This window comes from Eumetopias jubatus, unplaced genomic scaffold (assembly GCF_037043125.1).
Source record: "Eumetopias jubatus isolate StellerSeaLion01/CBP00866 unplaced genomic scaffold, mEumJub1_p1.0 scaffold_12, whole genome shotgun sequence".
NCBI lineage: Eukaryota > Metazoa > Chordata > Mammalia > Carnivora > Otariidae > Eumetopias > Eumetopias jubatus.
In genome coordinates this window covers 22187686-22201915 of record NW_028274818.1, presented here as the reverse complement: position 1 = coordinate 22201915, position 14230 = coordinate 22187686, and the positions used below count along the sequence as shown (strand labels likewise).

At 35.7% G+C, this 14230-nt stretch overlaps 1 pseudogene; it reads left to right on the top strand.

Moving 5' to 3' along the window:
• Window positions 1-10292: 10292 nt before the first annotated feature.
• On the top strand, window positions 10293-11400 carry LOC114210512 (heterogeneous nuclear ribonucleoprotein D-like; annotated as a pseudogene).
• The last annotated feature ends 2830 nt before the right edge of the window (window positions 11401-14230 follow it).

The window sequence follows — 14230 nt, the reverse complement described above, 5'->3', positions numbered from 1 at the left end:
TTAATCCCAACACTAACCCTATTGATGAATACTATTTATTTCCTCAACTGTAAAGATGAAGAAAGGGGGGGCATGGTAACTTTTTCAAAACCATGCAGCTAGTTAATGGTATTAAGGAGGGCACATATTTGCATGGAGCACTGGATGTTATACCCAAACAATGAATTATGGAACACTGTGTCAAAAACTAATGATGTACTGTATGGTGACTAACATAACATAATTTAAAAAAAGGGTACTCCTGGGATATGAGCCAAGGCAATCTCACTCCCGATGTTAGGTTCTTACCCATTACATTGTTCAGTCTTTGTGATAATAACGTAATAACATCTTCCCTAAATACCCATTGTTGGTTACCTTTTCCCTGGATAAGGAAATACTTCTACCTTTTAAAAATGAAGTGTACCAGAATCCTCATTTATTTATCATGACCCAATTTGCTTCTCTAGCTATTATGCATTTGGGGAATCCATTAAAGCTACTCTCTCATCTAAATAAATAAGTAAATAAATAAATACCTCCTAATAAGCAAAGGTTACTTCTGTTTTTCAAACACTACATAAATTATTATTAACTGAACTTTTTAATGTCCCAAATCTGACTCAGTCAAAGTATGTTTTCATTAAATGAAATCATCACCTCAGTAACAATATTTATAAACCCAATACTTTAAAACAAGCTAAATCATATTATTTAATTGTATGTTCTTCCATCAAATGTTGAAAACTTCTAAAGCATTGTAATGCAGAATACAGTTTAAATTTCTCTCAAATAAACAAAGACAGCTTTAAAATAATCAACATATTTCTGCCACTACCTTTTATATAAACTAAATATTCTGAATATATGTTGCTTGATGTTGATCTTTGCATCACTGAAACTGAAACAGCCACAGTGTATATAGTCCTGTATATACAATGCATATACGCACATGTATAAACAAAATATACACACACGGTATATAAATGTCAGTGTGAGTTAAAATAACCAAAACCAGTGAACATCAACCAGCAATGTATATTTAATTTGGAAGCTTTTTAGATAGGCACTTCAGTGATTGAGAACACAAGCATTCACAAGATTCTTACATGCTCTCTAATACACTCCTCTACCAAATAATTATCTTCTGAAAATGTTATCATAGGGTTCAAGCTCATGTATTATTTAAAAAGCAATCTTGTAAGTAATTCAACTGTTCATAGCTAAAAACCTATTAGATAACAATAACGCAGGCACAGAATTCTTTCCCCTCAAGGAAAACCAAAGATAACCGGAATGGTCTTTAGAAGGCCATGCTTACTCTAGTTAATAGTAAAAACTGTATTTATGAAAAATAAATAAATAACACCTCTCACTATCCTAAAATGTTATAATAATATTTAAAGGCATTTTTGGTAGATCAAACAAAAGTTTTTGCATCACTAAATACATTTTTTGTTATTGCATTATAAAAGAAATATCTAAAAACTCCAAATAAATACATTAAGCCATCTAATTTCCATAATACCCCCACATATCTCATTAATAAAATATATTCCTTCTCTATCTAAGTTTACTTCTGCTAAGGATTGTTTTCCATTTCCATTGTTTGAAATTTTGGAAACTACAGGAACATAATAACCAACAAAATTAAAAATAAAAATAAGACTGTGGATTAAAAGTGAAGACCGCTCATGGTTTTTTAATTAAAATATAGTTGATACACAATGTTACATTAGTTTCAGGCATACAACATGGTGATTTGACAAGTCTATACATTATGCTGTGCTCACCATAAGTATAGCTACTGTCTGTCAGCATCTAATAATATTACAATATCATTGACTATATATTCCTGACGAACAATACTCATTTTAATAATTATATGTTTTTGTGTTCATGTGTGTCTTCAGACCAAGATCTGTAGAGCTTATGCTCTTGTTTTTGATATTCAAGAATATATCACACAGTAAGAATGAGTCTCTTTTGAAAGATAGATTCTTCCACCAAGCTCAACTAGAAAATCTATATAAAATACAAAAAGAATATAACAGAAACACTGAAGACACTGGCAAACTGTTGGGGCAATAGAACTTTAGCAGAAAAAAAACACAGACATGAGAAATCTCTCAAAAAGAAGACCATCACACTGCACCAATACTGTCCTCCAGGACATCTGCTGATTCCAGGCAAGTCTGAGGTTCTAGGTGTGGGCTGGGCACAGTGTAGACACCTTTATATAGCTGAACAGAAAAAAAAAATAGAAACCTAAAGGCTGAAAATTCTAGTGAAACAAAAGTGGAGAACTGAGCTCAAAATTATACAAGATGTTCTACCAAAATTGTTGTTGAATTTTCAAGTAGTATAGGGTAGGAGACTGAAAAGCAGGGCAGAGATTTTCCACTAAGTACACATGTCCAAAACAGAAATCTTGATATCCCATACCCAACATGATCCATCCCCAAAATCTTTATTTCATTATATATTGATCTTATTCATGCAGTTGCTCAAGCCCAAACCCCTGGAAGCATCCTGACTGCTCTTCGTCATACTCCAAATAAAAACAGAAGAGGATCCTGTCATCTGCTTTCAGAATATATCCCATGCTGATCATTTATCAACAATTCCACTGTCATCTTAATCCAAGCACCACTGTCATTTATCCAACTATGCAATAGCCCCCATATCGGTATTCTTATTTATAATTTATAGCGCATTCCCCTTATGATCTATTCTTCATTCATCAATCTGAGTAATCATTTCAAAAAACAGATCTGATGGTGTCTCTTCACTGCTTACAATCCTCCAAATCTCACACTTCACATAAAATCAGAAATCTTTATTATGTTCCAAAATGCCCCCTACATGATCTGGCCACAGGACTCTTTTCAGGCATCCTTTTCTACTGTTCTCCCCCAGAGGACCATATTCCAGCCACATGGGCACCTTGCTCTTGAACTGAGCATATGCTACTTCTTAACAACAATTAATTCCTTCTAGAGAAGGTTTGTATATTTGTATTTGCATCACTAAGAACAGGTCCTATATGTAAGCATTCACTAAACATTTAGTATTGATGATGTTGCATGGCATGCATTCTTTTGAGTTAGTTTCTATAGTTTATACAATTTGAGCTTATAAAATTTCTATTTTCCTTCTATAGTTAGACATTATTCTCCAAAAAAGAATAAATCACTCAGACTTCTTTCTGAAAATTGATAATTTTCTCTAAAGTCTCATATATTCTTTTTCTAAACTATATCAGATACTAGAATTCTATTATTAGGAAATCCTTCTATTAATAGGAATCTATAGGAAATGCACTCTTTGGGTGAGAACTGTCACCCAAATTAGTAATATGGAGTTAGTTTATGTACATTCGGAAAGGGAAGAAAACAATCACATTTATATCCATATTAAACCCCATGTTTCAGAGAAGTAATCAAGAATTCAACAGCCCTCATGACATTAAAAGGAAATGTTTGTAAAATTACTGACTTTATGGTTCTTAGTTTTATCCTGAGGGAAGTCAATAAAGGAATAAAGGAAATATACTTTTAACTATATTGGCTTTACATGAACATTTTTTTATTTAATTGCTAATAATGTTTAAATGTACATTTCTTTTATCTTAAGGCACCGTTATCAACATCCTATTGTTGATGAAATAATGGATTTGTTCCATTTAATTTTCTTAAATGGGCTAATAAATGAACAATAAATTAAGTTATTGCTCCTTTAGAGTTTCCTGCCTTCTCTCACATATATTTTCTTCTGTCTATATCCACCGTCTTCCATTGATAATATGTTTTAATAAAAAGATTCCCAGTCATCATTCTCCTTGATCCTGAGATAGATTTTTCCTTGTAAGATTAAGATTATTAGCCCTGCCTCCACTTGCCTCCAACTCAGTTGTTCCTAAGTATGGAACTAACTACCAGCTGCCCAATCTCTCTCTCCCTGATGCCATCCGGATACAAGAATTTTGCATTTGCAGAAGCATAGGGATTAGAGGTAATGGTTTGTAATCCCTTACTTGCCCAATATGTTTCAGCCATAGTTTCTGCATAATACCTCTCTCCCTTTCTTTATTCCTGTGTACTTTGTGAGCTAAATGTTTTATCCCTCAAAGGGCACTGCAGAGACAAGGAAGCTAAAAGAGAAGAAAAGGGTGAAGCCATACTTGCAGGCTATAGAGGAAGAAGAGAAGAATGGAGCCAGAAAGAAAAGGAAGAGTGTCTGCTCTGTTCTTGCTAGTCCAATATTTGGCAATTGGCCTGTGCTCAAGTTTTACCTTGATCTTTCTCTTCACTTTAGGACAAATTACTAGAATGTGTTGCTTACAGTCTGACAAGCTTACTGGCTCCCCTCAGTAACACTGAAGTTTCTCCTTCTTCTTCTTCCAGTTACTGGCTAGATCTGAATAACCTCCCCTCCCACCTCCCTAAAACGGATATATACAAATTCTGGAGATGAACCAAGTTTATTTGCTATAACTCTATTTGAGCTTAGACTCTGATTACAGAGCCATTCTCTCAGGGGTCTGAACTCAAACTCTATCTCCAACAATTCCTACTGGTATATGGATAGAGCTCCTACTCCCACCCCTTGTCCCCACTTTGGGTTGCATTTCTCCACTTCCAGGCTAACATGAGACTAGCACACTCTATCACAAAGCCACCTTGACAACAATGGAGCTGAATATTGAGATTGAATTCTCAAACGCAGCCAAGTCCACTATGAAAATGTAAGGGTACTGATCTGAGAGCACCAGGACCCTGAGACATGGAATTGAGAAATTGGGGTATACATACACTTGAAAAACCTTGAAATCCCGGGCTTCCTTCACTCGCAGGACCTTCAGATGTGGCTTATTCCTTTATCTTTAAAGATAACATGCCTCATTCAGACTAGACTGTAGCCATAAGATCAATAACTAGAACTGTCACTGCACAACCTGACAAAGAAAGGGAAATATCAGCTAAAGGAGGAAGAATACTGTATCTTCAATATCTGTAGGGCTTAGTCCACATATAATGGCAGGGTGAGGAAGAGAATGGATCTGGTAGGAGCTAGAACAAAAGGTGCAGAACATAAAGTTGGCAAATATTATCAATATGGTAGCAATCTCCTGTATTAAGAGAGTAACAACATCAGCCTAACAATTGACTATGATTTGGGAGAGTGCCTTGAAGACACTTTGGGTGAGAGGGGTACTGGCATTATTAGAAAAAAAGTGGTGGATGTTCTTGGTAGGTCAGAGCTGATGGTAGGATATACAATCATAGATTTGACCATCTGGATAGTAAAGGGCATGACATAAAGAAGACAGTAATGATGCTTAACCATCAGAAGCAGACTGTTTGCAATTCTTATAAAGAATATCAATATGTTGGTAGTGGACCGGTGAACGAATCCTTAGAAGTCCCTGGGGATGATCAAGAGAACATGGATTCCCTTGAGATAAAAATAAGTAACCAAAAAAGGAATTGCTTAATTTAATACAAAAGAAAAGGACTTACAATTGGGAGTCACCCTGGTTTAAAGGCACAAACTTTATGCCAATTCATATCTGAACCAGTTGAACCACAACTTGAATTGACTGACTAAACACGTAGCCAGGATTCCAGGAGAAGGACCAGGCAAAGTTACGGCAAATACACACTGTAATGACTCCCTCAGTCCCCCCCTGAAAAGGGACTCTACGGCGGCTCACTAGAATGACTTTACTCACAAAATGGGAACACCCAAACATTTCAAAGAATTTGGCTTTGCCAATATAAAGATTCTGGGTCCCTAAAAAACAAGCTTCCATGAAGTAACACAACAAATGTGCAAATAAACATAAAAATCTATAATGGCTGCCCCATCTCTTTCATCGCTTTGTGCAAGGAAACACCAACCTGATCCTCAGGAATTAATGCTTTGGTTACAGAATGTGGCAAGGGAGGCAAGAACCCGCCATCCCACCAGGCAGTATGAAAAGACCCATCTGATGTCCTGAATGCTGAGATCTTGGATTATAGCCGAGGAACCTCAAGCTTAGAAATCTCCAGTCTTTTAAACTGGGGTGCTTACAAGCCTACCTATCTGTTGCCATGGAAAGATAGATTATCTAATAAAGAGACTGGTCAGCAAACCCATGTGTCCTCTGCCCTAGAGTGAGACACTATCTCTATGTTCCAACACCGTTTGTTGTATAATCATCCTTGAAAAGATAGTTCAAACAATACAACTTAATATAAGCCATTCAAAAATGAAAGAGACTCATGGAGAATTATCTCCCAACAGCACATAATCTGCCTTTCTCTACCAAATCACTACTGGTAGAATTTTCCCATATGTGTATACTCTCTGCCACTCTGATTCTGATTTGACTGAGAGGGCTGGAACCAAATCGGTTTGAAATGTCTTATGTGGCATTTAACTAAAGCTACTATCAACAGGACCCTCACGGCAAAATGATATCAACTTGCACTATTGACTTCAACCTTGTACCCCACACTCTCAGCTGAATAAATTGTATAGACCATTAGCAGTTAGCTTAGAAAGCCATGCGGCACCTTTCTACTTGGTCCAAAACATCAATTGAGAAAAGGCTGGATGTATTAAAGATCGCCCAGACTCCACCTTGGACCGAAGTAAGGCAGTTCAACCAATTGAGCCTGACCTGCCTGGATGCCTTCTGTGACTTTAAACACTTAAAGGGCTCATGACTAACCCTCAGGTGCAAGTCACTATTTTTTCAGAGGGATGGAAATTAATGCCTGGTTCCCCGTACAAGAAATACAATCCCAGTGACACACAAGGTACTCCTGGAAAGAAAGGATTATTTACCATTACTGGGGACCCCCAAGTGGGACTACTTCCACTCCCAATCATTTCATGGAGTGGAAATGTCACCTTGCTGTTGGCACGAACAAAAAGGACATGCTGGAATAACTTCCTTCAGGCAGTTTCTCCAAAAACAGATGAGATTCAACAATTCCAAGTGAACTAGGAACCATGTGGTCTACCAGTTTTCTGGATGCACTTTGGACACACTATCAACCTATGCCCCACAGGTCAAACGAGGAATTTCAAAGAAGACTTTTGGGTGTTGCTGTGGTTATTGTAATGTCCCCATTTCCATAGGAGAGTAAAATAATTTTATTTCCAAAATAATTAGAAAAGGTTAATCTTTAGAAACTTGTAGTTTTTAAATATTTAACTGAAGTGTTAAACATACTTTTTATGTCTCTTTCACGTGTAGCAAAAATCGCAGATGACCAAAAACTCACATATGAATTAGTCTGTTTATAAAGTAATATTTTAAAATTAACATAAATACTTATTTTTCTACATATATTATGTAGTAATTAAAATGACAACTTGGACAATATTAGAGCACTGATTTAATTGAGGAATGTTTGGCTGATTACAAACAGTGTATTCATTCTATAAAAATGAAATTCTAATTAGTGTTGGCTTCCTGTCAAAATCAGTAATTAAGAAAGTTGTCAAAGTCAATCCTATTATTCATCTAGGTAATGAAATTATTTAAACATCAAACATGAATGTTCTATTAGCTTGAGGAGTATAATTGTTGTTAACATTGCTCATAGGGCTTAATAAACGTATCACATCAGCTACATTATCTACCTAAATACCTGTACACAGATGCTTGTGATTAAGAATTTGTGAATCTTTTTAAGATTAAGTATGTGACTGAGGTTGTTTTACAAATAATATTTAACTTTCTTGAGTTGGTACATGTGATATGGAAAAATATGGCTCTATATTTTTCTGATAGTGAACCAGAATACTTTTTTAAGATCTGCAAAAATAAACTGCACTTATTTCAAGTGTTCAATTTTATGACTTCTGGCATATATGTCCATGAAACCATTATCCATTACTAAACATATCCATCAATCCTGACAGTTTTCTCCTGGCTATTTAATTCCTCCTTCCAGCCCTTCAACATCCAAACCCTTTTCCAGGCAACCACTAATCTGTTTTTATTTCTCATTATATATTTGACTGAATTTTATGTGAATACAATCATAGAGTAAGATTTTTGTCAGGATTCTTTCATAATAATTATTTTGAGATTCTGTCATGTATTATTAATAAATTCTTTTTTACTTCCAAGTAGTATTCCACTGTATAGCTCTACCATACTTTGTTGATCCATTCATCTTTTTTGGACACTGGGGTTGTTTTCAGGTTTTAGCTATTATAAAGATGCTGTGAATATTCATGTACAAGTCTTTTTATTGGGACATATGCTTTGATTTGTCTTGGATAAATACCTAGAAATACACAGATGATGGTAGGTCTATATTTTACATTAATTTTTTCTCAAACTTCTAAACTTTTTTCCTAAATGGAAAAACTTGTACCATTTTATATTCCTACCCATAGGATATAAGAGTTTCAGTTCCTGCATATCATTGCATATGCTTGGTTTGAACAGGGTTTTTGTCTGTTTTTACTATTCTAATGTGTATGTAGTGGTATCATATTGTAGTTTTAATTTACATTCCCCTAATGACTAATGATTTTGAACACCTTTCATGGACTTGTTTGCCATCTGTGCATTTTCTTTGGTGAGTTATCTGCTGAAATGTTTTGCTTACTTTTTATTGATATGTCTGCTTTTTCATTATCAAGTTTTGAGATTTCTCTATATATTTTAGATAGAAGTCTTTCATCAGATATGTGATTTTCAAATATTTTCCTCCAGTCTGTTAATTCTCTTAATAGTATCTTTTGAAAGACATTCTTATTTTTTAATAAGTCCTATTTATATATATTTTTAAATAAATCATACTTTGGCACACACATAGGACACAAAGATTTTCTCATTTTTTTATTTTTAGAAATTTAAAAATGTGTAGCTTGTTTTCATGTTGATGGTACATTTTGAGTTATTTTTATTATACTGTCCATTGTATGCATTTCAGTTTCTTTTGTCTTTTTTTCTTCATTTTGATATACAAATGTCCCAAGACCTTTGTTTTAAAAGGTTATTCTCCCTATGTATCCTTTCTCTATATACCTTCTCCCTCTCGCTCACTCTTTCTGTATATATACATACCCATATAGCCACACACATCTCTAAACTGCCTATTCTCCCTCATTCATCTGTTAATCTTTTTTATATATCTTTATGTTAGTTTCATATTGACATGGAACATAGAGTTTTATAATAAATCTTAAAATTAGATACTGTGAATCCTCAAAATTTTTGTTTTCGAAGTCATTTTGTCTATATTAGAACTTGTGAATTTCTAAATAAAATTTAAAATCAGCTTACCATACTTTTTCTCTATTGTAAATGGTATCTTTTAAATTTAATTTTGAGGGTACCTATTGTTAATATGTAGAAATAAAATTTTTGTATATTGTTCTTATATCTAAAAGTCATATTCTTCTCAACTATAAGTTCTAGCAGATTTTTTGTTAGATTCCATTGAATTTTCTACTTGGGCAAGGATGTATTCTGTAAAGACTATTTTACTTCTTCCTTTCTAGCCAAAATGCTTTTATTTTTATTTTTTTCTTATTGCATTTGTTAGCCTTCCAATTCAATGTTGAATAGAGGCGATGAAAGCATTCTTCCTTTTTTTCCTGATCTTTAAAGTATTTAATTAATTAAGGTATTTAATTAATTAATTTAATCATTACACATGATATTAGCATTAAGTTTTTCACAGAGGCCCTTTGTCAAGTTGAGGGAGTTCCCTGGTATTTCTATTTGTTGACAGTATTTATTAGGAATGGCTTTTAGATTAATCTATTTTCCAAAGATTCATTTATTTATTTAGAGAAAGAGTGAGCCTGCAAGCAGGGGGAGGGGGAGAAGAGGGAGGGGGAGAGAGAGAATCTCAATCAGACTCCCCACCAGCGCTGAACCTGACCATAGGCTCAATCTCACAACCCTGAGATCATGACCTCAGCCAAAATCAAGAGTCAGACACCCAAGTGACTGAGCCCCCCAGGTGCCCCTAGTTTTGTCTATTTTCTATGTTGTTGGACTTACTGTCATAAAATTGTTTGTTATATTTCCCTTATTAATATCTTAACCTCTGTAGAATCTGTAGTGATGTAACCTCGTTTCTGGTATTTGTCATGTGGGTCTGCTTTCTTTTTTTCCTTATCAGTCTCGCTAGAGATCTGTCATTATTATTGATCTTCTGAAAGAACCAACTTTTCTCTTCCACCACCATTTTAAATCCTCCTCCATACAAGACCCCACTACCTCCTGCTGCTATGACCCCCAGCTGCACACCAGCACCCCAGGGGACAGCCCCACCACCAAGGAGTACATGAAGGAGTACAACAACACAGAGGAATTCGCAGAGGAATCCAAGATCAATGCGAGCAGGAATCAGCAGGATGACAGTAAAACGCTTATTGGAGGCTTGAGCTAGGATACAAGCAAGAAAGTTCCAATTGAATATTTGTCTCGATTTGGGTAAGTTGTAGACTGTACAATTAAAACAGATCCGGTGACTGGAAGATCAAGATGATTTGGATTTGTGCTTTTCAAAGATGCTGCTAGTGTTGATAAATGTCCCAAGTTCCTTTGGGAACTGAAGGAACACAAACTGGATGGCAAATTGATAGGCCTCAAAAGGGCCAAAGCTTTAAAAAGGAAAGAACCCCTCAAAAAGGTTTTTGTGGGTGGATTTAGCCCAGATAGTTCTGAAGAACAAATTAATAGATACTTTGGAGGCTTTGAAGAGACTGAAAATATTGAACTCCATGGATACAAAAACAAATGAAAGAAGAGAATTTTGTTTTGTCATATATACAGACGAGGAGCCAATAAAGAAATTGTTAGAAAGCTGATATTATCAGGGTGCCTGGGTGGCTCAGTCGGTTAAATGTCTGCCTTCAGTCCTGGGATCCAGCCCCACACTGGGCTCCCTGCTTAGTGGGGAATCTGCTTCTCCCTCCTCCTCTGTTCCCCTCCTCCCGTGCTCATGCTCATTCCAGCTCACTCTCTCTCAAATACATAAATAAAATCTTTAAAAAAAAAGAAAAAGAAAACAGATATCAAAATGGTTCTGGGAAGTGTGAAATCAAAGTTGCACAACCCAAAGAGGTATGTGGGCAGCAACAGCAACAAGAACAAGGAGGAAGAGGTGCTGCAGCTGATGGACAAGATGGTACTAGGGGTCATGGAGGATGTCAGAGCCAAAACTGGAACCAAGGATTTAATAACTCTTACGATCAAGATATGGAAATTACAGTAGTGTCTATGGTGGTGATCAAAACCACAGTGGCTATGGAGGCTATGATTATACTGGGTATAACTATGGGAACTATCGATATGGACAGGGACATACAGACTACAGTGGCTAATAGAGCACTTACGGCAAGGTGTCTGGAGTGGGTGGCAATCATCACAGTAGTTACCAGCCACACTAAAGGAGGATGCTGGAGAAAACAGGAGAAGATTGCTCAAGTTAACCTATCTTGCAGGACAACATTGAAGATTGGTGTTCTGTTGATCTAAGATGAATATTCTGTAAAAAACTTTCTAGTGTACAAGACACAACTGTGATCAACTGTATATAGCTGCCAATTAATTTTCTTTGTCTTTACTCTGTCTTTTGCTATCTGTGTTATGACTCTATGTGGACTTGTGTTCGTACAAATTTTATTTGTATGATTTCATGTTAAACCTCAAGTAAATTATTTCCTTATATGAAATAAATAAATGAATAAATAAATATAAAAGAACCAACTTTTGGGGGCGCCTGGGAGGCTCAGTTGGTTAAACGGCTGCCTTCAGCTCAGGTCATGATCCTAGTGTCCTGGGATCGAGCCCCACATCGGGCTCCCTGCTCAGCGGGGAGCCTGCTTCTCCCTCTCCTGCTCCCCCCTGCTCACTCGCTCTCTCTCTGTCAAATAAATAAATAATAATAAAAAAAATCTTTAAAAAAAAAAAAGAACCAACTTTTGGTTACTGTGATTTTCCCTACTATTTTTCTTTTTTCTTTTAAGATTTTATTTATTTATTTGACAAAGAGAGACACAGCGAGAGAGGGAACATGAGCAAGGGGAGTGGGAGAGGGAGAAGCAGGCTTCCCGCTGAGCAGGGAGCCCGATGCGGGGCTCCATCCCAGGACCCTGGGATCATGACCTGAGCTGAAGGCAGACGCTTAACAACTGAGCCACCCAGGCGCCCTACTTTTCTGTTTTCTGTTTAATGATTTCCACTCTCATTTTTATTATTGCCTTTCTCCTCCCTTCTTTGGGTTTCATTTGTTATTCACTTTCTAGCTTTTGTTTGTTGGTTTAAAGATTTTATTTATTTGAGAGAGAGAGCACGAGGAGGCAGGGAAGGGCAGTGGGACAGAGGGGACGCCGACTCCCTGCTGAGCAGGGATTCCAACGGGGGCTCAATTCCAGTTCAATCCCAGGACCCTGAGATCATGATCTGAGCTGAAGGCAGACTCTTAATGGACTAAGCCACCCAGGAGCCCCTGTTTGGTTTAAATGAGAGCTGCGGTTCTTCATTTTAGACCTTTCTTCTTTTCTTATATAGGTGTTTAGTGTTATAAATTATTTCCTAAGTATTGTTTTAGTAGAATCCCACAAATTTGGATAAATAGTGTTTTAATTTTTATACAGTTAAAAACCCAATTTAATTTTATTTATTCCTCAAAGTCTGGATTTTATTTTAAATTATTTTATTTAAAATGCAAATATTTGGGACTTTTCAAGATTAATTTCAAATTGGATTCTATTATATTCAGAGAATATACTTTGTATAGCATAACTCTTTAAAAATTTTGTTAAACATGTTTTATTGTCCAGAATATGGAAAGAGAGTCTTGTTAAATGTTTGATATGGTCTTTAGAAGAATGTGTCTTCTCTTGTTGATGGAATGTGTAACAGATTTCAATTCATTAAAATGCAGTTAAGTCTTCTGTATCCTTAGTGATTTTTAGTCTATTTGGTCTATCAAATACTGAGAGTGGTATAAAAATATTTAACTATAATTATGGATTTGTCTTTTTCTCTCTGGAGATCTATCATTGTTTGCTTCTTGTATTTTGAAGCTTTGTTATTAAGTGTACAATTATATTAGGGTTAGTATTGTTATGACCTCTTCATGAATTGTACGCTTTGTCATTATAAAATATATTTTTAAAGATTTTATTTGTTTATTTGACAGAGAGAGAGACAGTGAGAGAGGGAACACAAGCAGGGGGAGTGGGAAAGTTTGAGAAGCAGGCTCCCGGCTGAGCAGGGAGCCCGATGCGGGGCTCGATCCCAGGACCCCAGGATCATGACCTGAGCCAAAGGCAGGCATTTAACGACTAAGCCACCCAGGTGCCCCTATAAAATATTTTTTAATAACTGGTTTATCCATTGCTCTGAAATCTACTTTATCTGATATTAAAAGAGCCACCTCAGGTTTCTTTTGATTAATGCTAGCAAGTTATATCTTTCCACCACCTTTTTAACTTTAAACTATGTGTGTCTTTATATTTAAAATGGACATCTTAAAGGCAGCATACAGTTGTTTCTTGGCTTTTTATGCAATTGACCATATCAGGCTTTTAATTTGGATGTCCATACCATGCCATTTATAATTAATGAATTATATTATGTCTGTGTATAAATCTTTCATCTTGCTATTTGTTTACATTGTCCCATCTGGTCTTCTTCCACTTACATCTCTCTCTCTCTCTCTCTCTCTCTCGCCCTGGATCAATCAAGTACTATTATTCTATTTTATATCTTCTGTTGGCTTATTAGCTACAACACCCTCTAACAAATTTTATTTTAGTGGTTGTTTTAGAGTTTATAGTATACATCATTAGTTACTTTCCATTAATCTCTAAATGATATTATGCCACTTTAAAAAGAATTTACTAGAGTTTCCTTCCATCTCTTTGATTTTGTTGTTTTTGTGTTGGTGGTGCTGTTTGTGAGGGTGTTTTGGTGGTAGGAACACTTAATAACATAAGATCTGCCTTCTTAACAAATTTTAAAGTATACAACACTGTATTGTTAACTATAGGAACTACGTGGTAGAGCAGATCTCTAGAACATATTCATCTAGCATAACTGAAACATCATACACATTGAACAATGACCTGTTGTTCCATAGTTATATCTTGTTTTTAAGATATGTTAGGCAAGTCTAGGGCAGCATTTATTCCAAGTATCTCTCACAGCTAAGGCAAGAGCTTTTTGTGTACTATACCCACAACTCCATAACTTATGGTGAAAACAGGCCAG